The 23,833-nt window shown below is 38.3% G+C and overlaps 1 long non-coding RNA gene across 1 annotated transcript; it reads right to left on the reverse strand.

Annotated features, from left to right (window-relative positions):
• Positions 1 to 19,633: 19,633 nt before the first annotated feature.
• LOC109077963 lies at positions 19,634 to 23,425 on the reverse strand. The gene is made up of 3 exons (XR_006159850.1): positions 23,223 to 23,425; positions 22,930 to 22,994; positions 19,634 to 19,891 (listed from the first exon to the last, which is right to left on the reverse strand). It is a non-coding gene; the product is annotated as an uncharacterized LOC109077963 (long non-coding RNA).
• Positions 23,426 to 23,833: the final 408 nt, after the last annotated feature.

A 23,833-nucleotide genomic window follows, 5' to 3' on the forward strand; every position in this document is an offset into this window, starting at 1 on the left:
AAGTGTTAGCAGTTTGAAAATCCCGTATAATCACAGATTAATAATATCATTGCCTAAATTCTGGACCGTCTCAGTTCGATCTGCACATGAAACCTGAGGTTTTTTTTTTAAACCAAGAATGCACCAAAATGAAACAATGTAGCTTTTTATCCGTATATATAGGCCATTATTTTAATGACTGTTTTAATACAATAGCAAGCATCAGTCCTTGTGTAAAGGTCTTCCTTTAATTTTTGATGAGTAACTGTACCCTAAGACATCTATCCTACATTTGAAATAACTCACGTACATTTTAATGGTTTTTAAAGATGTTACATGTTATATCATAATGTTTTGTTGTTTTACTTCCTTCCTTTTATCTCATTTTACATTACTTCAGTTCGGAATCCGTCCCTTTGCGACCACCTGACGGTATTTCGCGAATGAATTTAAGCACGAAAGCGCTGACCTTGCAGTTACGCCGTGGCGTAATTACCCATTTTGGTTGTCTACCTACTGTATTTCCAATCTTTCTGTTTCCCATCAGGTGGGCTATGGCTATAAATGCATCGGGCATGTAGATCGTTTCAGGGTCGGGAGTCCCCCCTATTCAAACATGGAAGGTGGGGCAGATTGACAGTGTATGTCTGAGTATAGCAACGCACTTCCTTTCTCATGGCGAAACATCGAACCCAAATTTTTGTGACCAACCCTCCTGAATAAATCTCTAGGGGAGTTCGTTAAAGTACAACCCCTGAAAATAGCAAAATCAACAAATTTTACATTACATTACATTTAAAATCATTTAGCGACAGCTTTTATCCAAAGCGACTTACATGAAACAATATGAAGCCATTAGACCAACAAGAGACATCAACAGTATACGAGTGCCATTGACAAGTCTAGTCGCATATACCCCAATAAGTGACAAAATAATGCAAACATTTTCCTATTTTACATGTTGTGATCTGTTAGTCCCAGCGTGTACAAATCACAAGGCTTACATGAGAACAGACCATTTTTATCGTCAAATCAATCCTGGGGAACTATATTCTTCACTACGTAGGAAAGCCACACTAACGATTACTGGGCGAGTTGCTACTTGGGCGGAGTGATTACGCAGCACACCGAGAGGCCTGTGTTTTGGTGTCCGTAAACCAAACAAACGTGCTACGTAGCTGACGGACGACTCGTGATCCATGGGCTGACTTCCTGACTGAATTGTCGAACTCAGAGATTTCTGTGGATCAAACCAAGATCCAGACCTTAGTTTTTTAAAACCAGAATACACAGACGAGGATTTACAAAGTGCTAGTAGAACCTCATCTCATCTGATTATAATTATCACAGAATGTATAAAGAATATTACAGGCATTTATATATTGTGAAATGCAATTTATGTACAGCTACCAAATACTTCAACAGCATATAAGCAGTATGTTATATCATTTGCATTACAATAGTCCAGCAATATGGTGGAAATGTAATAGCACAGCAATAGTTTTTTTGCACAATGAACCCACAAGACAGTAATGTTACCTACATTTCACCAAAAACTTTTCTCAAAAAAGAAACTGCCCATCCCCTCCATTCATTCGCAGTTGAATTGATTAGTCCTGAGAGTTTGCTGTACGCTGCTCATTTGTTATTGACGATCAGTGTGTTCATGCCAACACAATAATACCATAAAGGGGATACACGAGCCCCTATTACACTAAATAGTGTCACTACTAAGGTTATATTACATTAGCTGGCACTGTTCAGTATGGCTAATGGTAGTCATTCTCAAACATAACGTAACACTTACTCGCAGCACAGGTGATACAATTTGTCCTGTCTTATTGGATGGCTGTACCTTTTCACCCACCCTTTCAATGGTCCGTGTGCAACTCGCAATTTTTTTTTCAATAGTCGTCTACATCTACAATGTTTCAGAGCAAGCGAAATACTCGTGATGGTGTTTACGGTGTGTTTTGGAACTAGATACCCGAACAGTAGCCATCGATTCATCAGGTCAAGCGTTTTTGGTTGGAACTATAAACCTCAATAGTATTACCTGGTCTCCCCTGTTTATTGTCCAGCTAACGTAGAGAGCCAACAAGGATACACGCGGAACAAACACCATGATTGGTACCACTATAAAGTTACTATCTAGTAATTTGCTGACTCTATGACTCCACTCTGAGCGAAACTCTCATGCTCCTCACCCACTGCGCGCTCAGTGCTGCGCTAATAACTCCGCCAGTAGCCACTATCCGCCCAAGTAAGCTTTAACTGTGCTCCTCCTAGTGAGAATATATTTCCCAGTATTTATACGATTATAAATGTCTCCGTCTCATATAGCCTTGTTATTTGTATCCGCTGTGACTATACATCACAACATGTAAATAGGAAAAATGTTTGCATTATTTGTCACTTAGGGATTACTATGCTACATTATCCATTTACATCCAGTCTTTGTGCTAAGCTGGCTAGCGGTGGGTGCGTCAATACCACTTACGAACGCACCGAATGAAAAAGGAATGTAGGGACTTATCTAACGCTGGGGGATACTGTGAATAAGTCCACCCAAAAAGTCCGTAGTGTTGCCTTTCCGTGCTGCGAAACAAGATGAGTCGTGGGTTAGATTGTTTTTTGAAAAGGAGTAAAGACTCAGCTTTTTCGAATTGAGATCAGGAGTCGATTCCCCAGCTCAGGTAGTCCTGTACATTGTTCTGTTTCCGGTAACAGGGCCTTTCATGCAGGTCAACTGGGTGACTGTGAGGCGTGCCATAGGTCGGGGTCTAACCCACTCTTCTGTCCAGATCAAAATATTAAACAGTGTTCTCCCCTCTCCGTGAATTCATCCCACGGAAACCTGCTGAAAGTGCTCTAGTAATGTCGTTCTATTGTACGTACGGAAATAGAGACACCACAGCCCCATTAGTCCCACTTACTACCGGGAGCCAGAGCGCCGACCTCTTAGCCAATTTAAAAGTGCTGGCTTGTTTAAACTTAAATACCGTAAAGATTGTTATTCACGCCGGCGCTAATGATGTTCAAACTTCGACAGTCGGGAGATCACTAAAAATAACATTAAAGAGGTTGTGACTTGCAAGCATGATGTCAACCTGTTAATTATTCGCCCTGGTCCCCCCTCCCTGCTACTGTGTGTGATGCAAGATACATAGCCAGAATTGTCATCACCATGGCTGGATGTCCTAAGTGGTGCCCCGCCTATAACATAGGTTTCATAGAACAATTGCCTGTGCTTTTGGTGCAGACTGACCTTTGAAAATGATGTCTTCAATCCCTCCTGGGTGGTCCGCTCTTCTCTCTAGAAATATGGCCACAATAGTCCTTAGAGTTTGTATCTTGACTAACGGGGCCAGGTCAGAAGCAGCATACAGGCTAAACTGACTGTGTCTGCTAGCTGCCTCCAGTCACAGAAAGTCATTAATTCTCAGCATATAGACTCTTTCACCGAGAATATCACCTATAGAGACTGTGTCTGTTCCCCCAGGCTAGAAAAATGACAAAAACGTCCAAACCTCCTTTAGAGCAACAATTTAATTGAGGTTTAACAAGAAAAACCAGATATAAACGGGATAAACAATGATAAAGCTTGGCTATTTGTATCAGGTCCTTTTCTACGAAACACTTTGTAAATAATATGCTCCTGATCATAATCTATATGCACTCTGTTTGACAGAAACCTGGCTAAAACCTGATGATTAAATTATTTTTAAAGGTTATCTACACCCCAAGATTACGGTTATAAACATGAGCCCACACCACAAGGTAAAGGGGAGTTGTTTCTTCAATTTATAACATGTTTTTAGGATTTCGCATAGGGCAGGCTCAAGTATAACTCGTCTTGAAGTATTGGTGCTTAATATACCATTATCCGAGACACAAATGTTAATGATAAACCCCTGTGAATAGTTTGTGCTGCTACTGTATACAGCCACCAGGGCACACATACAGACCTTTATTAAAAGAGTTTGCTGATTTTACATCCGAGTTTTAGTGCTGCTGCAGATCAAGTTTTAATTGTTTGGTGATTTTTAAGTACCATGTTGATAATGAAAACGATGCATTGGGAATCAGCATTTATAGACATTCTGAACTCATTGGGGAAGCAACACGTCTTCAGACCACTCATTGTATGAATCATACTGTAGATTTTAATATTGTCACATGGAATTGATGTTGATGGTGTTTTGACATTATGCAGCCAAGTGATGAGTTCATATCATTTAGGTTTTTGCAAACTTCATAGTAGCAAAACTGTAAATTTCTAACCTTCTTGTACAAGTCATGGGAAACCATCACTTCTACCACCGCAAAGACTGCTTTGTAAGTACTCCTCCTGATGTATTCCAATTCCCCTCTAGCATTCCAAACCTAGACAACTTGATGATGTAACAGAAACTATGGACTCTCTCTTTTCTACCATTTTAGATACCGTTGCTCTTTACGCATAAGGAAGGTTAGGAAAACAGTCCCTGACAACACCGTTGTATAATGAGCACCACTCGGCACCCTAATAATAGCAGCCCTGAACATGGAGCGCAAGCTGGAGAAAAAAAAATAGAGGTATTTCGTATTGCTTGAAGGTAAAGTACACCTATCTTAACAGACAAGCATTAAAACTGCATAAATCTGATACTTTTCATCTCTTTTTAGAAGAACCAACATACCCAGGTTTTATGCAATACAGTGTGTTGACAGTGTGTTAAAGTGTTGCCATGTATTCCCACCTCACGCAGTAATGACTTTATGAACTACTTTACTCTAAAGTTATACTATGAGAGAAAAATTGTAACCATGCAGCCCATCAGCTACTAGTATCACATCGACAGTGCACTAACTAGATCCCTGAGGAACTTCCACCATTTCTCTACTATAGGAGCGGAAGATTGGATAAACTTGTTAAATCATCTAACCAACACATGTATTTTTAGACCTTTTTTCATCTAGTGAAAGTGAAAGTGACATGACATACGGCCAAGTATGGTGACCCATACTCCGAATTCGTGCTCTGCATTTAAACCATCCAAAGTGCACACACAGAGCATGAACACAACAGCACACTGTGAACACACCCCGAGCAGTGGGCATGCCATTTATTGCTGTGCGCCCGGGGACAGTTTGGGGGTTCTGGTGCCCTTTGCTCAAAGGGGCCTCGTCGTGGTATTGCGGCCCCGAGACTCGAACCCACAACCTTAGGTAGGAAGTCAAACTTCTCGAACCACTAGGCCACGACTTCCCCACAAACGTGTTTTTTGGCGAGGATGGGATTCGAACCCACTCGTGCATCTCAAAATGATTTAGTCCATCGCCTTAACCACTCACCACCTCGTCCATATAAGATCCTAAAGTAGGTTGCTTCCAGAAGTCATAGATCTCTTCTAGACATTATTAATTCCTCATTGTTATTATGATATTCCCCAAACCTTCAACTGGCTTTTATTAACCTCTCCATCAAAAAACCACACTTGACCCCAAAGAACTAAGATACTATAAAAGTATTATCCTCACAATTATATCCCTTTCTTAGAGAAAAATGGCAATCTGTGCGGTTTCAGTCAGAATTTAGACCGTATCATGACTAAGACTGCTCTCCCTTAGAGTACCAATGACCTGCTTCTTATCATCGATCGTGGTTGTATCTCTCTATTAGTGCTATTGATCTTATGCTGGTTCAACACTATTAGCCACACTATTCTTTTTGCATGAGACTAGAACACTTTGTTTGAATTATGGAAGTGCATTGCATAGTTTTAAAAATCGTACTTATATGAACCGCCATCACTTCGTAGCTGAATTAGAGGTATCATATCGTTCCGAGTGCCGAATGGAGTACCTCATGCTCTGTACTCGGGCCGTTACTCTTCATCTTTAACCTGGTACCCTTGGGAACTATCAATCAGGAACACGGTTGTTAGCGTTTCACTGTTATGCTGATGATACCAGCTCATATTCTTTGCGGCCCAGCGAAACAGCCACTATGGAAAAACTAACTAAATGCATAGTCGATATAAAAAACTGGATGATGACTAATTTCTTACTACTAAGTTGAAAAACCGAGGTTTAAATATAGGACCTAAAAGCTCTGCATGTATGACCTAGAACGCGGTTCTAGATTTGATGGCTGCTCTGTCATTCTTGTCATCAGTTAGGAACTTAGGTTTTGCTTTTGATACACAACCTTTCTCTTAGAAAGCCATGGTTCTAAGCATTTGTAACAACTGCTTTTTCCATCTCAAAACTTATCTAAATACTTCCTATGCTCTCATGTCAAATTCAGAATGTTAATCCATGCGTTATGAATGACCTCAAGTAGATATTGTAATGCTCATATTGGGTGTTGTTTCTGCTGCAGCTTGTAAACAACTCCAGTTTAGTCCCAAATGCAGTCAGAGTCAGTCATCTTATTATATATCGCTTTAAAAAACACAAAAGATTGTGTCAAAGCAACTGAACAACTTATTAGGAACGGTTTCAATATGAAAATGACAGTTTTTTTAAAGGCAGTTCATCATTGAATTCATTATGTCATCATGCAACTCAGTTTCAGTTTTAGATAGTATCTGTGCAATAATTTGCCAATCAAGTCAAAGTTAGCGCTTTACTGATGCGCCAACTAGGCAAGAACCGAAACTCCATCAGTGACAGAATGGAGAAAAACCTTGGAACACCCGGCTCAGTTGGGTGGGCCAGTTCTCCTCTGACCATAACCAACCAGAGTTCATTCCAGGCTGCAGCAAAGTCCAGATTTGTGCAGAAAGAATCTCTGTGTTTCCTGTGTCTGTCCCGGTGGTTCGGCTGAGACAAGGTCTTTACGAGGAATCTTTTATGTCTGGGGCTCTAGTTCCTGGGTCTTCTGCAAGAAGTGTGTCTGCCTCCCTAACAATGTTAGTAGGTTATCCAGAGTTTGGGCGCTAAATAGGAGACGATCTGCCGCCCGCAGTTGACTTTGCTATTCTAGGTATTAATCAACTTGGCCAGAGGTTTTTGAGAAAAACGAAAGCCGATAGGGAAGAGGGGGGGGGGGGGGGGAAGGAAAGAGAGGGACACACAAGGTGGCGATTACCACTAATACTAGTGAAAGGGAAGAACAAGCACGTCAAGGGGACGTTAATAATATACAAAGAATACTAGGAAGCAGAGTTGCTGCAAAACCGATTTTCCTGTCAATCGTACTGGGGGGGGGGGGGGTGGAAGAAGTAGATCTCCACATAGCTCAAAGGAAAAAAAAATAACCAAAAAAACAACTTAAAATCACCGTGTTGATAGGACCAGTGGGAGTGTTGACAGGCGGGCTTATGATCATACTTTCCTGGTTCGAGTAAAACTCTAGCGGCTGCATTTTTGGACTACTGAGTTTGTTTACTGATCGTGCAGAACAACCACGCCAAGAGCATTACAGTCATCTAACCTGAGGTCATAAACGCGATTGATTAACATTTCTGCATTGTACATTGAGAGGCATAGGCTGTAATTAAGATATATTTTTGAGATGGAAAAAATTCAAGTGAGATTACCAAATAACTAGAACAACAAGTTTATACTTTCTCAGGTACAAGGGGGTAAGTGCGAGGAGAAATATTACAGAACTGTGGGCAGCCCCTGAGGATTCAAGCTACCAACATGGTGTGGGCGACTGGACAATTGACAGGAGGGCGTATAACGCTCAAGGGCTTTACCAGCAAAATCCAAAATATGTTAAAATAGGACGTGTTAAATTAAGCACTAATACAGACAAGAAATAAGTAAATAATTTTGAGATAACTTAAGTGATTATTGAAGTTATGAAGTTGACCATTATTGACGAGACCTATGTGTAACTTCGACTCACAAGACCGAGAAGTCACTAGGGGTGTAAAATGTCACCATTAGAAGTGGCCATGTTTGTCTTAGTTGGGCTCTTTGACCGTAGGATATTTTAAGTCAGCATTTTGACTTGGCTGTAATTTAATGGAGTTATAAAACAGACGGGCAAACAAAAAATAGTGGTTTTCCTGAATCACTGATTTAAACTTTCAAAGATGTATTGGATAAGGCGGCCAAATGATCGTATCATAGCTTACCATTTTAAATCCATCTGTGGAATTTCTAAGGTTGTTTGTTCAATAAGCTCAAAAGAGTCCTTTTCATTTGAGACATAAGCCAAAAGAAAAAAACATCTAAGAATCCCCTGTTGAGCTACAACGACAAGGGTGACAATAACACAATCTGTTAGCAGGAGTGACTTGTGTGTGCCGTGCATTCAATGGGTGCACCTATCAAATTCGTCCATGTCTCACAGACTGACTGTGGCATGTAATTAAATTATACCTGAATTGTCTTAGTAATGTCCTTTATGTTTTAGGCTTTAAATGTTGGTGATTTCAGGTCAATCATTAATTATGTAAAACAGACTAATATCACATACTCCTTTTTTTTGTTTTTTTTTTTTTTTTGACTCGTCTCGCTATTACAACTGAGTTATAACAGCCAAACCACATCTACTTTTAAACTAAAAGAGTCAGATTAGGGAAAGGGGACAACGTAAGCAAACACTGACCACTTAATCTTGACATCTTTTTTTTTTTATTTTTGTCTTTGGTTGATTCTGCTTGTTAACATCAGGTCTCGTTAATAATGGTCAATCAATTCACGAGTTAAGCCCTTACTTATGCTCCATATAACTTTAACATCTGTCTTCAGTTTTAGAATATAGAACACTCCTATTTACACTTTACACACTCAATTGAGAGGTGTGTGTCTGCAAGCAACCTGTGTACTCCCAGCAGAGTTGATTTCACTCTGGCTTTTTTGCGGTGTAGACAGCGTTCTAGGTCATTACATGCGAGCTTTTATACATGTGCAGCATGCTAGATTCTTACTAGAACCAGGAAGTGTGATCATGATTAGCCCTGTCCTGTCAACCACTGCCCCATGCTCCCTATCAAACAGTGTATAGCGTTGTGAAATCTCGCTTCTTACATAAAGCCTTGGTGTGAATGTTTAGCACCTCAGTATTTAACGAGCTCTGTTACTTATAGTCCTCCACTCCCTGCGTTTCTCAAAACTTGGCACTTTGATTAATACCTAGATATCAAAGTCAACCGCGGCGGCAGATCCTTCTCCTAGTTAGCGCCCAAACTCTGGACTAACCGACCTAAACATTGTTCGGGAGGCAGACACCTCTTGCAGTTTAAAATCTAGAGTAAGCCCCATCTCTTTCAACCTGCTTACACATAACATACTATTCACTTCTAATATCACTCCCGTTAAAGGATTTTTAGGTGCATTAATTAGTCCACAAACCGGAACACTTCCCATAACGCCAGAGTACTTGCTACATCGTTGTAAGAATGCATAGCTGGCGCTGGCATATACAGTTCTTGGAAGTGTGTACTCCGCAGGTGGGAGGTACTGGGAGAGTGGTAGCCGAGGTCAGACGAATAATACACATATCCAGTCTATATGCCAAGTGCCGAAGGGTCACTGCAGTCCAACCCAGAGTCCAGTTCATGTATGCCAGACCACCAGAATTGGGGTCGGGCACCTGTCAAAAAGGACCGTCTACAGATCCAACTGGACACATCGGAGGACAGCTGGGAGAGCGCAGGATACACACTAGCGAGCCCCAGGGAGAACAAGATCCCCTGTAGGACGGACGCAACCCCCACACGTATAGTTCCTCAGACGTGCGGCGACCTGGGACGAGAGACCCGCGAGTTAAAACAGTGAATGATTCTTCTGCACAATCTGATCAACTGGTTGCGTGGGTGCATGCTGGTGTTAACTAAAATGAACTGCTGGTTTCGTCGTCGAGGAGGAACTGGCCCCCACCTGGTAGCCTGGTTTCTCCAAGGGGATTAATGTTTCTCCATTCTGTCAGCGTGATTTGCGTATTTGGTTCCTTGGCCACTGGGTCGACTTCCCCCCCCCCCCCCGCTGGCTTTGCTGTGCAGTAATATGTGGATGACCCTTCATTCACAGTGGATATTGTTGACTTGATTGCGAAATATTGCAAACGAGATACGATTTAAAACTGAGGACAATGAGGCTGGCAATGATGACGTGAATCACTAGCTTATGTCAGAGTGATATGACCTAGTGGCCATATATAACACGGGTCTTGGGTTGCATTATTGACACAGCTGTTTTCCTAATTTAATGTTGTCAGTTGCTTTTGTGACGGAGATCTTTTGTTGTTTGCCAAGCGCTATGTAAAAATAAGAGGCTTGACTTGATGATCTTGGAGGCCAGCTAAGCCGCCTTCACAGGGAAGCAGAGGTCCATGAGATTTGATTTTGATTAACCTCTTTAATTTCAACAATTTGAATACATTATGGGGCAGAGATCCGTCGTTTTATCCAGAGACATGACTTACGAAAATGAGAACAGTAGGAAACATCGATCAACACCTAAGAAACAACACATGGTAACTAGCAACAGTGCAGTGTAACTACAGTCTCAAGTTAGTGCTGAGGATAACAGAACAAACATAGCAGGGGTTTTGTGTATTTTTTTTTTTTTGTAATGAACAGGACAGCAGAAAAAGAAAGGTCGGACTAGTACTCTTTGGGATGGCACCACAAGCAGGTTTGCAACTTGCAAGCACAAACTTCTGGAGGGCCACATAGATTTGAACTAGTGAGCTTAGGTATGTTGGTGCCGTCCATTGGTCCATCTGATAGGCAGCATGAGTACCTTGAATTTGATGCTATGCGGCTACTGGTAGCCATGTAACCTGATGAGGGAGGATAACGTGAGCTGTTTTTGGCTCCATTGAATACAACCCCGCTGCTGCATTCTGGATCAGTTGCGTGGCTTGATAGTACCATGCATATTACTAATGCTATGGATATTTTGGCTGAGAAACTTCAAAAAGACCAACTTCCTGATTGGGAGTTCGAATTTTGTACCAAGAGACTTTTTTGTAGTATGGAGTGTTGCTGTGTGTACGTTTTTTGTACAAGTATTGAACGTAGCTCGTCACACTCCTTGAAAGTGTATAGGTGGCTCTATTGAGACATTTTGATGACCTCTTATCAAACAGTTGAAGTGTTGGGGAGATCTTACATTTTATGCCTGAGTTATCCACACTTCTATTCCCATGGCGAGACATCGAATGTCACTGTGCGATGGACACGCCTTTAACGAATCTCAAGATCTTCAGAATTTACATCGCACAGCCTTTAGCTTAGACTGACGAAAAAATTAATTGTCATAAAATTTCTAGGAGTAGTTTTGTTACAGTATAAAATAGGTCACTTCCTGTTGCCAGTAGGTGGTGCTATGACTATAACTGATATGGTCCGTGTCAATCTGTTCAGTCAGGAGTCTTTATTCAACATGTGAAGTTTGTGGCAGATTGGACGTTTGTATGTCTGAGTTATAGCACTTCCTTTTTCATGGCGAACATCAAATTCGTCGCCACCACTGGACCGCCCTTCAACGAAAAAATGAATGATGTGTGGCTGCATCCAATCAGATATTCTACATCAGTTGAAAATACGCTCAAGGTTAGGAGGCTGAAGTGCAAAATGCTCACGCCGTCAAGCAGGATTGTATCTCAAATCAGGTCCGAGGGACTGGTTTGTCCCCCCGATAGATTCTCAAAGATGCATACTTCCATGTCGCCATTCCTTCCACAAACACAGAAGGTATAAGCCCTTCTTTCGGACTTCTGTGATAACTTTCATGATGGTGAGGCTCTGGCATGGCAGCCATCTTGGGTGCTGATTCCTGTCTGTGGCCGTGGTAGCCATCTTGGGACCCTAACTTGGACTATGGCGGCCATCTTGTGCAGTGGCTGTTCTGGGTTGTCCCTGGCCGAATCTTTTGCCAGTGGCTCTGGGCTGTGTGGATCATCTTGTGCAGGTTGCTCTTGGGTTCCAGCTTCCGCTGCCATCCTGCGCTTGATCAGATGTTGCCCCCCCCTACCGCCCCAAAAAAAAAATGTCTTTGGGGTTTCAACACTGTTCTTGGCAGCCTCAGCCCGCAGTTGACGGAGAGTCACACACGACAAAAGAGCATATCTCCAATGATGTCCCTCAAGACTGCCATTAAAATCCTATTCCAGGTAACAATGATTTCTTTGGTTCACTGAAAGTCCCAAAATGGCAACAAGATCCATTAGTGGACCAAACTTCATCATAAAATGGTACTTGATCGGACAACTCACGCGACTGGGTGACCATATCCTCAATAGATAGGCCCTCATTGACAAAGATGTAATAGTTGGTCTACTGGGTCCATGGTTTAAGCTGGATAGTGAATGAAATTACTGACCTAGAAGTGGGAAAGATATCTCGGTAACGAGAGGTCCGGGCTGCTGGATCCTGGTATGGCGAAGTCTTCTGTAACGTGGAGTCAGAGAAGTTCGGATCCATTTGCAGTATATTTATTTTGGGAATGGTCAGACAGGCAGTAATCAGGTAACAGCCGTCAAGTATGTCAAGGGATATCCAGAATCAGGAACACATACCAGGCAGAAGTTTGGGGCAGGTGGCAGAGAATCACAGGCTGGGGTATAAACAATCCAAGATCAGACACAGCAGGAACAAAACACAAGGCGAACACCCTAGGAATGTCAGACTGGGCTAAACAAGACTTCACACCAACTCAGAGTCCAAACACAGTATAATATAGGGGAATGGTAACGGGGAACCCTGGCGGTGACTTAGCACAAGGCACGGATCATGGGAAATGGATTCAGACCCCAAATGCAAATGCATTCCTGAGTGGAGTGCTCTCTACTGGAGTTCATGGGACGATCGTGACACAGCTGCAGTTCGCGTATAAAAAGTCTCCCGTTTTGTTGTGGGCGCAAAGAGATACGGCCATTGTCTTCCACGTTTAATAAGATTTTAAATAAATGCATTTTTGAATTCATTAAAATGCTAATAACCATTAGATAAAAATATTGCATTATCTATTTTTAATAACTAAGGTTTAGATAAAAAAATAATCAAGTTATTAAAGTTTATTCTTCACGGAATGATTTTAGCAAATTTGTGGCCCCCCCATAGTGTGTGCGCCCCTATGCACTGCATATACTTGCATACACCATTTCTGTGCCACTGTATATTACAAATACATATATTCGTACTTGATCATCATCATGGTACGGACATCTTGGTTTTGGTGCTTTAGGTCCTTTACAATGAATACAGGCATTTTCACCTCCATCCCGAAGGGGGTGCCCGCAGCAATGCAACGCTGTTTGATAAACCTTCCGCCAGAAGAAGAACAGTGAATGCCGTGAGTTGCCCACTTGAAAACAAAGCCCACTAGACAGTGAACATTTGCTGATTCTGAATGCGTCTCTCACAGACTGACAAAGGAGTGTACTTTTAAGGCTTTTGTGCACTCAACTGTTTGCAAAATGGAGTCTTTTGTGCTTGTGTATCCTGCCTCTCTTATTCGGGCACAAATCCAAATACTTCATAATTTTCCATATATTGTGATGCAACGTATCTGAATGCTAAACTATTATTTATTATGTCAATTATAGGCCTTGTACTTCAGGTCGCGTTCCAACGGTGACACAGAGGTCGGGGCGCGCTGATGTTTGGTTCACTGTATTTAATTTTGATAAAGTAGCAACTTGCACTGTCGAGTTAGCAATGCTGGAACTGATGTGTGGTTTGTGTGTGTGTGTGTGTGAGCGCTATCAACTTTAAACACTTATTGTCTGATTAATAACGCATCACTGTATAAAGTGTCTGCTTTTATTTGTGTACACCTCACAATGAAAACAAAACGGTGTGCTTTTTGTAAAATAAAGAAAACTAATAGAACAGGGGTGGGGAACTCTGGTCCTGGAGAGCCGCAGCCCTGCAGAGTTCAGCTTCAACTCCCTAATTAAAAATAACCTGCCTGGTAGCTTTTCTAGTAATGCTCCAGACCTTGATTAGCTTGTTCAGGTGTGTTTGATTAGGGTTGAAGCAAAACTCTGCAGGGCTAGGCTCTCCATGACCGGCGTTCGCCACCCCTGTAATAGAATGTTGCTTTCTGCCATTTGAGTTTTCTTTCTGTGAACAAAATGTAACAAAAATGAACTGAAACTCAGCATAAATAGGCTTTGGTACCTGTTCGCACTGTTTTTTCCTTGTATGTATATACGTACGGCAGATGTTATAATATATAACGTAATGTAATGAATATTTAGTATTTACATTTTTTTTTTTTATTTTTGTACTATTGTCTGTTCACAATAAAATAAAAGAAATCAAGCATAGTAGATATTTTTTTCCCGTTTTGTTTCCTCCCCCCCCAAAATCGTATTGAACCGTGGACCCCGAGCCAAAGGTACATACCGAACCGTGACATCTGTGTACCACTCCAACCCCTATATGTATATATATTTATATATATATATACACACACACACACACACACACACACACACACAGTCGTATATATATTTGTGTGTGTGTATGGAATGAGTAACACGTACACACACATAATGATAGTTATTTTTTACGGCTCCGGTGTCACGTTACACAAGAGCACTCAGGAACTCAAGACATTTTTAACAGCCGACAGAGAACTGGGAACAGGGAGCACTTTATAATACTCCAGTGTGTCTCCTGCGTCTTCTTGCTCCTCGTTCCTTCCTCGCCCCGAGGGAATTTGTGAAATAACAGCCAACCTAAACAGAAAAATTTAATAAGGGGTTGTAATAGGGCCTCCAGCCGTAGAGGCCCAAGCCATGTCCTACATTGGACGCGACAGTTGTCGTGTGGCACTGCACCGCATCAGCTAAAGACTTCTACACTGGACACGACAAAGGGACCATTGAAAATCAGTTTGAAAATTTGTGTCAAGCACCATCATTTCATAACAATAGAACGCAGCAGCAGTTTAATGTCAGGGATTTTGTGTTGTCACGCCGTGCCACGCCACATCCAGAGTAGACAGCATCACTGATTATAGTGAGTTCCGTTGACTGATCTATATATAATGAATCTCTGTTATAGACAGAGGTGGAAAGTAACGAATTACATTTACTCGCGTTACTGTAATTGAGTAGCTTTTTTGTGTACTTCTACTTTTTCAAGTAATTTTTAGAATCTGTAATTTTACTTTTACTTAAGTATATTTTGTTTGAAGTATTGTACTTCGCTACATTTTTTAAAACACATTAAGTACTGAGTAAAAAAAAAAAATTAGCTCCCTGGAAACAGTAATGGGCATGAGGGCAAACTGGCGCTAAAATCACAACAAAAAGATGCAGACGGACAAAACAGGCGTTAGTGGTTGCAGACACCGCTGAAAACGAAACCCCGTCATATTCTGAAGTTGAACTCTCGAAGGAAATGAAGTGAACCCGTGGTCCTTTTTTATGCTCTATTATTCAGTGTAAGCTTTGCTTGCCTAGGGAGACCAAACTAGCAGCTTATAAAATCTCGACAAGACATCAACCCTTCGCAAGCATGTAGAGGTAAGCTAAATAATTGCATCGTTACATTGGTGGTTAAAATGAAGCTTTGACATTTTAGCAAGAGGTTTTGCACAAATTAGCCAAAAAGACAGTGGTGTGGAGTGTGCGATATATATTGTCTGCGATAACATCATAATTGTTGTTTTAATGATGTGCGCGCGCGCATTACAGTGCGTTCTTTCAGTGTGTGATTCAGTCTTGTAAAATGCATTTAGAATGATCACAAAATTGAAGATATAGGAGCAGAAAATTTACATATATCATTTCATATAGTAAATCAAAATCACACAAAGAATGCCGTCTTTTCCTCCAAAAATCATCATGATTAAATATATATAAGATATATATATATATATATATATATATGTATATTTACAACAGGTCAGTAAACAAGTTAATTAAGAGACACCATATTGCCTGTTTTTGCTCTATTTTTACAACAAAAAATTATTCCAAACACAGCCACCAAAGTACAGTTTTGTGTCTCTGAGTAACATGACAGTGTTTCATTCCTGAATGAATACAAACCGTTTAAATGATTCGGGATCAATCGCAATGACTAACTTATTAACAGTGACTTGCTGACACATACTGGCCATTTTAATTTCACATTTAAAGTATATTTTTGATTTTTTTTTTTTTTAAATAATTAATTTATTAATAATTTCAAAATGAGTATTCAACATTTTATGTCTTGTATATCAAAACATTATTCATGCTTTTGTAACTGCAGGTTAAATGCATTCCTTGCATTGAACAGTGTGTAAATACATCTAAATGCCACTCCAGATGAAGCTTCTGTATTTCGTCTGCATTGAAAAGATGAGTTTGTTGATACTGATTTGCCTGGTAACAGTCCAAATGTCTTATTATTCAAAATAACTGATTCCTTTAATTAAAAACAACTAGTTTGAGATTAATAGGCCTATCCCAGGGGTGTCAAACTCAGTTCCTTAGAGGGCCGTAGCCCTGCAGAGTTTAGTTCTAACCCTGCTCCAGCACACATATAATATAGTTTTCAAATAAGCCCAAATGATTAAATTAGCTGGAATCATTGTTGTGATTGTGAATTAGGGTTATATCTAAACCGTGCAGGACTGTGGCCCTCCAGGAACTGGGTTCGACACCCTTGGCCTGTCCCATTTTTGCCTCCCTCCCACTGTTAAAATGTAACTAAGTAATTTTTACTCTGAGTAAATTTTAAATGAGCTACTTTTTACTTTTACTTGAGTAGATTTTTAGGCTGGTACTTTTACTTGTACTTAAGTAAAATTTCATTAATGTAATGGTACTTTTACTTGAGTAGAATATTTTTGTACTCTTTCCACCACTTTGGTTATAGATCAGTTGTTCTAAGTATTTTGTCGCGTCGCACTGTGCCACTCGCATCCGGTGTAGACACTGTGTTAGGAAACATTAGTTGTTTTCCCTTATAAGGATTCACGCTTTGGGCACACACCCCCTAACTCCATTTTTCATTGTGCAATACAATTAATCTCAGTCAAACTGCAGTTGGTTATCAATTTAAACTTTAAACGTACACAAAATTTTCACAAGTTTCACAGTCTCCACAAAATTCTGTGGCAAACACTGATATATATATATATATATATATATATATATATATATATATATATATATATATAGTAAATAAATCAAAAGGGAATATTTTTGATTAATTTATAACTGGTTATAATTAATAATGAATATTTAGATTAGATCTTAGAATCAACTGTAGCAGAACTGATATTACAATTATTTCATCTGTCCTTCCACCAAGCAGACACTATAATCATTTATCAATACGAGAAATGTTTATTTTCCTGCCAAGGAAGAATAATGTTACTACTTTATATGCAGTACTAGCAGTAGTTTAGAATGTAGCAAAAAAAAAAAAAATCAAACATTCAGTGACTTCGAATTGTGAGTAGCACACACACAATCGATTGCGAAAATTTAATAAATGAACCTATAGCTAACATACAACTAAACCAGCAAAACACAAATATGTTATATATACAGAATGAAGGAAAGTAAGGAAGAGAGAGGGAAGAGCAAAATAATGGCAATATTTCACATCAATTAACCACAACCTAATGAGAATCATCAAAGAATCAAAAATCACCTTAAAAGGGGCTCAGACTTAAACACGCATCTAAATAGTTGTAAAGAGTTACTTGCATTAGCTTTGTTGGGTTCTTTATGAGTTCTTTAGGAGTGTGCTGGTGATTTTCCTCTTGGTTCTTCTGAAGCATAGGAAAGTCCACTACAAAGTCGACAAAGTTACTTGAAGGAAACAAGCCACTGAAAAATCTAACTCAAGAGGAGAGTTTTGAGAAGTCTTGGAGAGTGTTCCTCTCAAAAAGAAAGGGTTTCGTGAGCCAAGCTTAGTCTAATCTGTCTAAAAGTCATAATGACTTTTGATAGTTTCCTGTCCACACCCACCTTTTGGGTGGGATGGCGCAATCAGAGGCATGAATTTGGGGGCGGGAGAAACTTCCCCTTTGTCTTTGTTTATGGCCCATTTGCATGCTTTTGTATTGCTGGTCTGGAGGATGTGGTGCAGTTTTAACCACCCAAAATATGGTACCAATAGTACCCCAGCTAGAAATTTTTTGTTCTACAAATGTTCTAAGAACTTTACCATGCATTGTTCTAGTAAAGTTTTTAGCGGGTAGTTTTATTTAAGTTCCCAGAACATTCTCTCAAAAGTTAGGATAACATTCTCTAAAAACATTCTAAAAATGTTAAGCGATAGAATTGTTAGAACATCATTCCCTAACATTCTTACAAAGTTTTTAGCGGGTAGTTTTATTTTTGTTCCCAGAACGTTCTCTCAAATGTTAGGATAACATTCTCTTCCAACATTCTTAAAATGTTTAGAAATAACATTGTTAGAACATCATTCCCTAACATTCTTACAAAGTTTTTTTAGCGGGTAGTTTTTATTTTAGTTCCCAGAACGTTCTCTCAAATGTTAGGATAACATTCTCTAAAAACATTCTAAAAATGTTTAGTAATAACATTGTTAGAACATAATTCCTTAACATTCTTACAAAGTTTTTAGCGGGTAGTTTTATTTTAGTTCCCAGAACGTTCTCTCAAATGTTAGGATAACATTCTCTAAAAACATTCTAAAAATTGTTTTAGTAATATCATTGTTAGAACATCATTCCCTAACATTCTTACAAAGTTTTTAGCGGGTAGTTTTATTTTAGTTCCCAGAACGTTCTCTCAAATGTTAGGATAACATTCTTTAAAAACATTCTAAAAAGTTTTAGTAATAACATTGTTAGATCATCATTCCCTAACATTCTTACAAAGTTTTTAGCGGGTATTTTTTTTTTTAGTTCCCAGAATGTTCTCTCAAATGTAAGGATAACATTCTCTAAAAACATTCTAAAACTGTTTAGTAATAACATTGTTAGAACATAATTCCCTAACATTCTTACAAAGTTTTTAGCGGGTAGTTTTATTTTAGTTCCCAGAACGTTCTCTCAAATGTTAGGATAACATTATCTAAAAACATTCTAAAAATATTTAGTAATAACATTGTTAGAACATCATTCCCTAACATTCTTGAAAAAAATTTTAGCGGGTCGTTTTATTTTTGTTCCCAGAACGTTCTCTCAAAAGACAGTATAACATTCTCTTGAAACATTCTAAAAATGTTTAGTGACAACATTGTTAGATTGTCATTCCCTAAACATTCTTAAAAAGTTTTTAGCACATAGTTTTATTTTTGTTCCCAGAACATTATTCTATAAGACAGAATAACAGTCTCTAAAAACATTCTTAAATTGTTTAGTGACAACATTGTTAGAACAGTATTCTGTAACATTCTTATAAAGTTTTTAGCAGGTAGTTTTATTTTTGGTCCCAGAACATTTTCCTATAAGATAGGATAACATTCTCTTCCAACATTCTAAAAATGTTTAGTGATAACATTGTTAGATCATCATTCCCTAACATTCTTACAAAGTTTTTAGCTTTATTTTTGTTCTCAGAACGTTCTTATAAAAGGTAGGATGACATGCTCTAAAAACACGCTAAAAACTTCTGTGGTGACCTTCTTCACATGTTTAGTCATAACATTATCCCTTTAAATTCTTATAAAGTTTTTAGCAGGAAGTTTTTTTTGTTCCCAGAATCCTAAACACTCAAAAAAAAAAAAAAATGCTTAGCTATTAAATTCTTAAAGCATACAATTTAATTTAAACCTAAAAAAATAACAACATCAAAATCTAACTCAGCATCACATTTTGAAGAACTCAGAAAAGTGCAGTGCATAATCAAGCTTCTGACTGTTGTTTGCTCAGAGAGCGCATCATTGTCTTTGCTTGTTGTGGTTCTTGTAGAAGATAATACAGTCCTCTGTATTAATAGTTGTTCAACTGTTCTTCTCCAGTTTTCCAGCTGCTCTCCCAGTTAGCAGCACTGAGCTCTATTTACTGTGTGCATGATAGAGTTCTTCCTCATGGCCTATAACAGAGGAGCATACAACAGTGTAAACAGAAAGAATACAGATACATATTACATCTTAAGATCACAAACAATACTGAAAACTTTCTAAATTAGCCAGCCTAATTAGTATTCAGAAACTATGTAAATACCAATTTATTGAAAGTATACATATGACACCTTATGAGTATCTATATTATTTATATAATTTAAACCACATCTAAATAATCCATTAAACATTAATAACACAACTTGACATTGGCTTGAAATGCCTGAACCTTGAGCCGAGACTTGAACTCGGGTCACATTGTGCACAGCTGTAGCATATGTCAGAACGTGGGTCACAAGGCTAGGCTATTGCTCTGACATACCAGCTAATTTTCATCATTTATTTTGTCTATGGATCATATAATTTCTTACAGATTTCTGCTTGTTTGAAATCAGATATAAAGTGGCACTGTATTTGAATGCAAGAGTGCCAGTGACTTTTCTCAGAATTGTGAGATAAAAAAGTTGCAATTGTCAAATTCTGACAGGAAAAAAATATCAGCTTACAATTGAGACATTTTCTTGCAACTGTGTGTTTATACACATGAAATAAAATTTAATACCACCTATCGTGAAATTTAAGACCAAACCTGTGATGGAAATACACATTATATTAAATGCATGTGTGATATTTAATGCATTTAATGTAAAAAGCAAACAAAATATCCTCCTGAGACCTAAGCATAGCCTTTTGTTTTATATTTCATAACATAGTTGAGAATCATCTTTATACAACGTTTGGTTAACAAAAATCCTGAAACCTAAAAATTGAATGAAAAAAATCTCTATTGATGTCTTTCATGTCATTTTATTGTATTTCTTTTTTTCTTTTTTCTTTATTATTAACAAAAAACAAAATGTCCCCTACAGTGTAATGTAATGACAATAAAAGCCTAATTTCACAAAACTTTTTTCCCCTGGTTATCAGGATGATATCATCACTGTCAAAAATGCTATTCATTATTACCATACAATGAACTTTTCATATCAGCAGACAATATCCCATACAAAATATCCTCACAAAAGCACTGCATCAACAATACTTTTGGTGGTATAAACATAATAAGAAGCTATATTGACATCAGTGTTCTATCAGCTTTTACATACTTAAATCTTCTTATGTTTTTTATATTTACTCCAGGATGTTATTTACCTTAATAAAGGCCAATATTTTTCAACCTTATTAAATGTATATCATCTTTAATGTGAAATTGGCAAATTAAATTTACAGTGCCAAATTAAAAGTGCAATAAATTTTTTAATAGGCCTATACAAAAAAAGATATGCTGAGGAAAAATCATATTTTTAAATACACTAAACCACCAGTAGAAGATGGGAATTCACTTATTCATTTAACTGACTGGTAGGTTCAAAACACTACTGAAACAATGCAGAGTGTTGCTTGGAGAATGTGAAATACTTCTGCTGTCATCTTCCTTTGGAACTACAGGCGCTTTTCAATAAATTAGAATGTTGTGAAAAAGTTCATTTATTTCAGTAATTCAACTCAAAATTGTGATTTGGTGGGTTTTTGTTAAATGTGAGCCTAAATCATCAAAAAGAACCAAAGACTTAAATTGCTTCAGTCTGTGTGCACTGAATTTATTTAATACAAAAGTTTCACAATTTGAGTTGAATTACTGAAATAAATGAACTTTTCCACAACATTCTAATTTATTGAGAAGCACCTGTAGTTTCATTGATGAAACAGAACAAAACAGTCAATATTGTGTCTAAAATCAAGGTAATATTTGTACTTATAAATATTCAGCAAAATAGCTCCCCTGTCATGGTATGTTACTTAAATACATCATGTTAGAAATAAACTAAACCTGTTGAATTTTTACCTCAGTATGTTTCTATTTCTGTGAATTTCTTTATGAGTGGAGTAACACATTTCATTTTTCCATGAAAGTCTCTCACAAACAGTCAGGCAGCGCAAGCCTCAACAACAGCTGTTTGTGCTGAATGTAAAAAAAAAAATAAAAAAAATAAAAAGAATCATTTTAACCCACGGCCACCGATGAAATCTGAGAGCTCTCTGATCCTCCATAGACAGCAACGGTACTACCACCACGGTCAAGGCACACAAACATAGTAAGAATGTTGTTAAAATGGTCCATGTGACATCAGTGGTTCAATCATAATTTTTTGAAGCTACGAGAATACTTTTTGTGCACAAAAGAGTTGAAAATTTCAGTCTCAGAAGAAAAGAGAATAATAATAATAATATTAAGTTTAAATAAGTAAACAATATGGAATATACAATGACATACTTTAAAGTCTTACCTAAGACTGCTATTACCAGTACATACAATATTTGCTAGATTACCAAATCAAAAACACAATCTTAGACTTAATGCTTATATCTTTTCCATTACCCCATTATGAATTACTGAAAGATTATTAACTTTTAAATTCTAAAGACATAATCAGATGAACACTTAAGTAGCAAATGTACAGTATTCATATGCATAGAACACCATATTAAAGTAACACTACAGCAGGAGTTTCCAAACCTGTCCTGGAGGACCCCCTGCCCTGCACATTTTGTAAGTCTCCATCATCGAACACACCTGATTCAACACATCTTGTTAGTAGAGACTGCAAGAACTAAATTTGGTGTGTCTGATAAGGGAGACGTACAAAATGTGCAGGGTTGGGTCTCCTCCAGGACAGGTTTGAAAAACCACTGAACTACAGTATAGGGAACATATTCTCTAGTAACTACAAGCTTTTGCCTTAACTCCTAATTTACTGCTTATTAATAGTAAGGTAGGTTTTTGTAGCATTTACATTTAGGTATTGGGTAGGATTTAGGGATGTAGAAATAAGGTCAGGTAGAATAAGGCATTAATATGTGCTTTAAATACTAATGAACAAACCAATATACTAGAAATATGCAAGCTAATAAGCAACTAGTTAAAAGTGAGAACTGAACTAAGAGCTAAAATGTTACCAATATCAACGTTAGCTACCTAGAAAGTAGAAACGGATTAATGTTACAGTACCTTTGTTGTAAATGGAGACTTGTATTGCGTCATCCGTGTTCATCTTCAAGCAGGCAGTTTAGGTTCTGGATGAAAACAAATCTAGCTGTTATTGAAAAGGAGCTAAATGAATGCAACTGTCATATGTGCATGTGAAACGCAAAAGGAATAAAGACAAAAAAGAATCGTGCATCGTGTGTTGTACTATGTTTTTTGTGTTTTTTTGTGTGTGAAGGTTTGAAATGGATAAGTAGAATTAAGTAGACATAAAGAAATGTACAGGTAATTATTGTGGAAGAGAGAGTTCCGCTGACCTGGAGTCAGGTTTGTTGTTTGAACCACGCACTGTAGAAACGAGTAAAACATCCTCCAGTACCTCTGTATCCGATTCCGCTGCATTTGAATGTGAAAGACTCCGTCTGTACTCACTTAGTTCTGTCAAATAAGATGATTCCGACCACGCACATTGTACACCAATTTCTTCAACAGCCGTTCGCGCGGTTCATCGATTTCAAATGTTCTTACGTCACGAGAATATGCAGTGATTGGTGGATTTAAACGTGGGCCAATCAGCGCTTCTCGTCTCCTGTAACACGTTCGACAACAGTTCAGATGCCAAAGCCAGACTTTTTCTTCCTTTTGTAATCGAGACCCTGGAATTCAGCTGACTTCTGCTGACCACTCAGGGCAGAAGCCATTTTAGTAATGTTCTAGATTTGTTAACACGTCACATTACAAAAAGGTTTTTTTTTTTTTTTATATATATATTTTTTTAAGAACATTTTTTCATCTCAGACCTCAAAATGATATCCTCATAACATTTTCCTAATGTGGCTGAAAGAAAGTTCTTCCTCTATTATTATGGAACATTTTGCCAATATTTTATTGAAAACATTGTATAATCTGTTTTCTCAACAACATCCTC

This window comes from Cyprinus carpio, unplaced genomic scaffold, assembly GCF_018340385.1.
Source record: "Cyprinus carpio isolate SPL01 unplaced genomic scaffold, ASM1834038v1 S000006768, whole genome shotgun sequence".
NCBI lineage: Eukaryota > Metazoa > Chordata > Actinopteri > Cypriniformes > Cyprinidae > Cyprinus > Cyprinus carpio.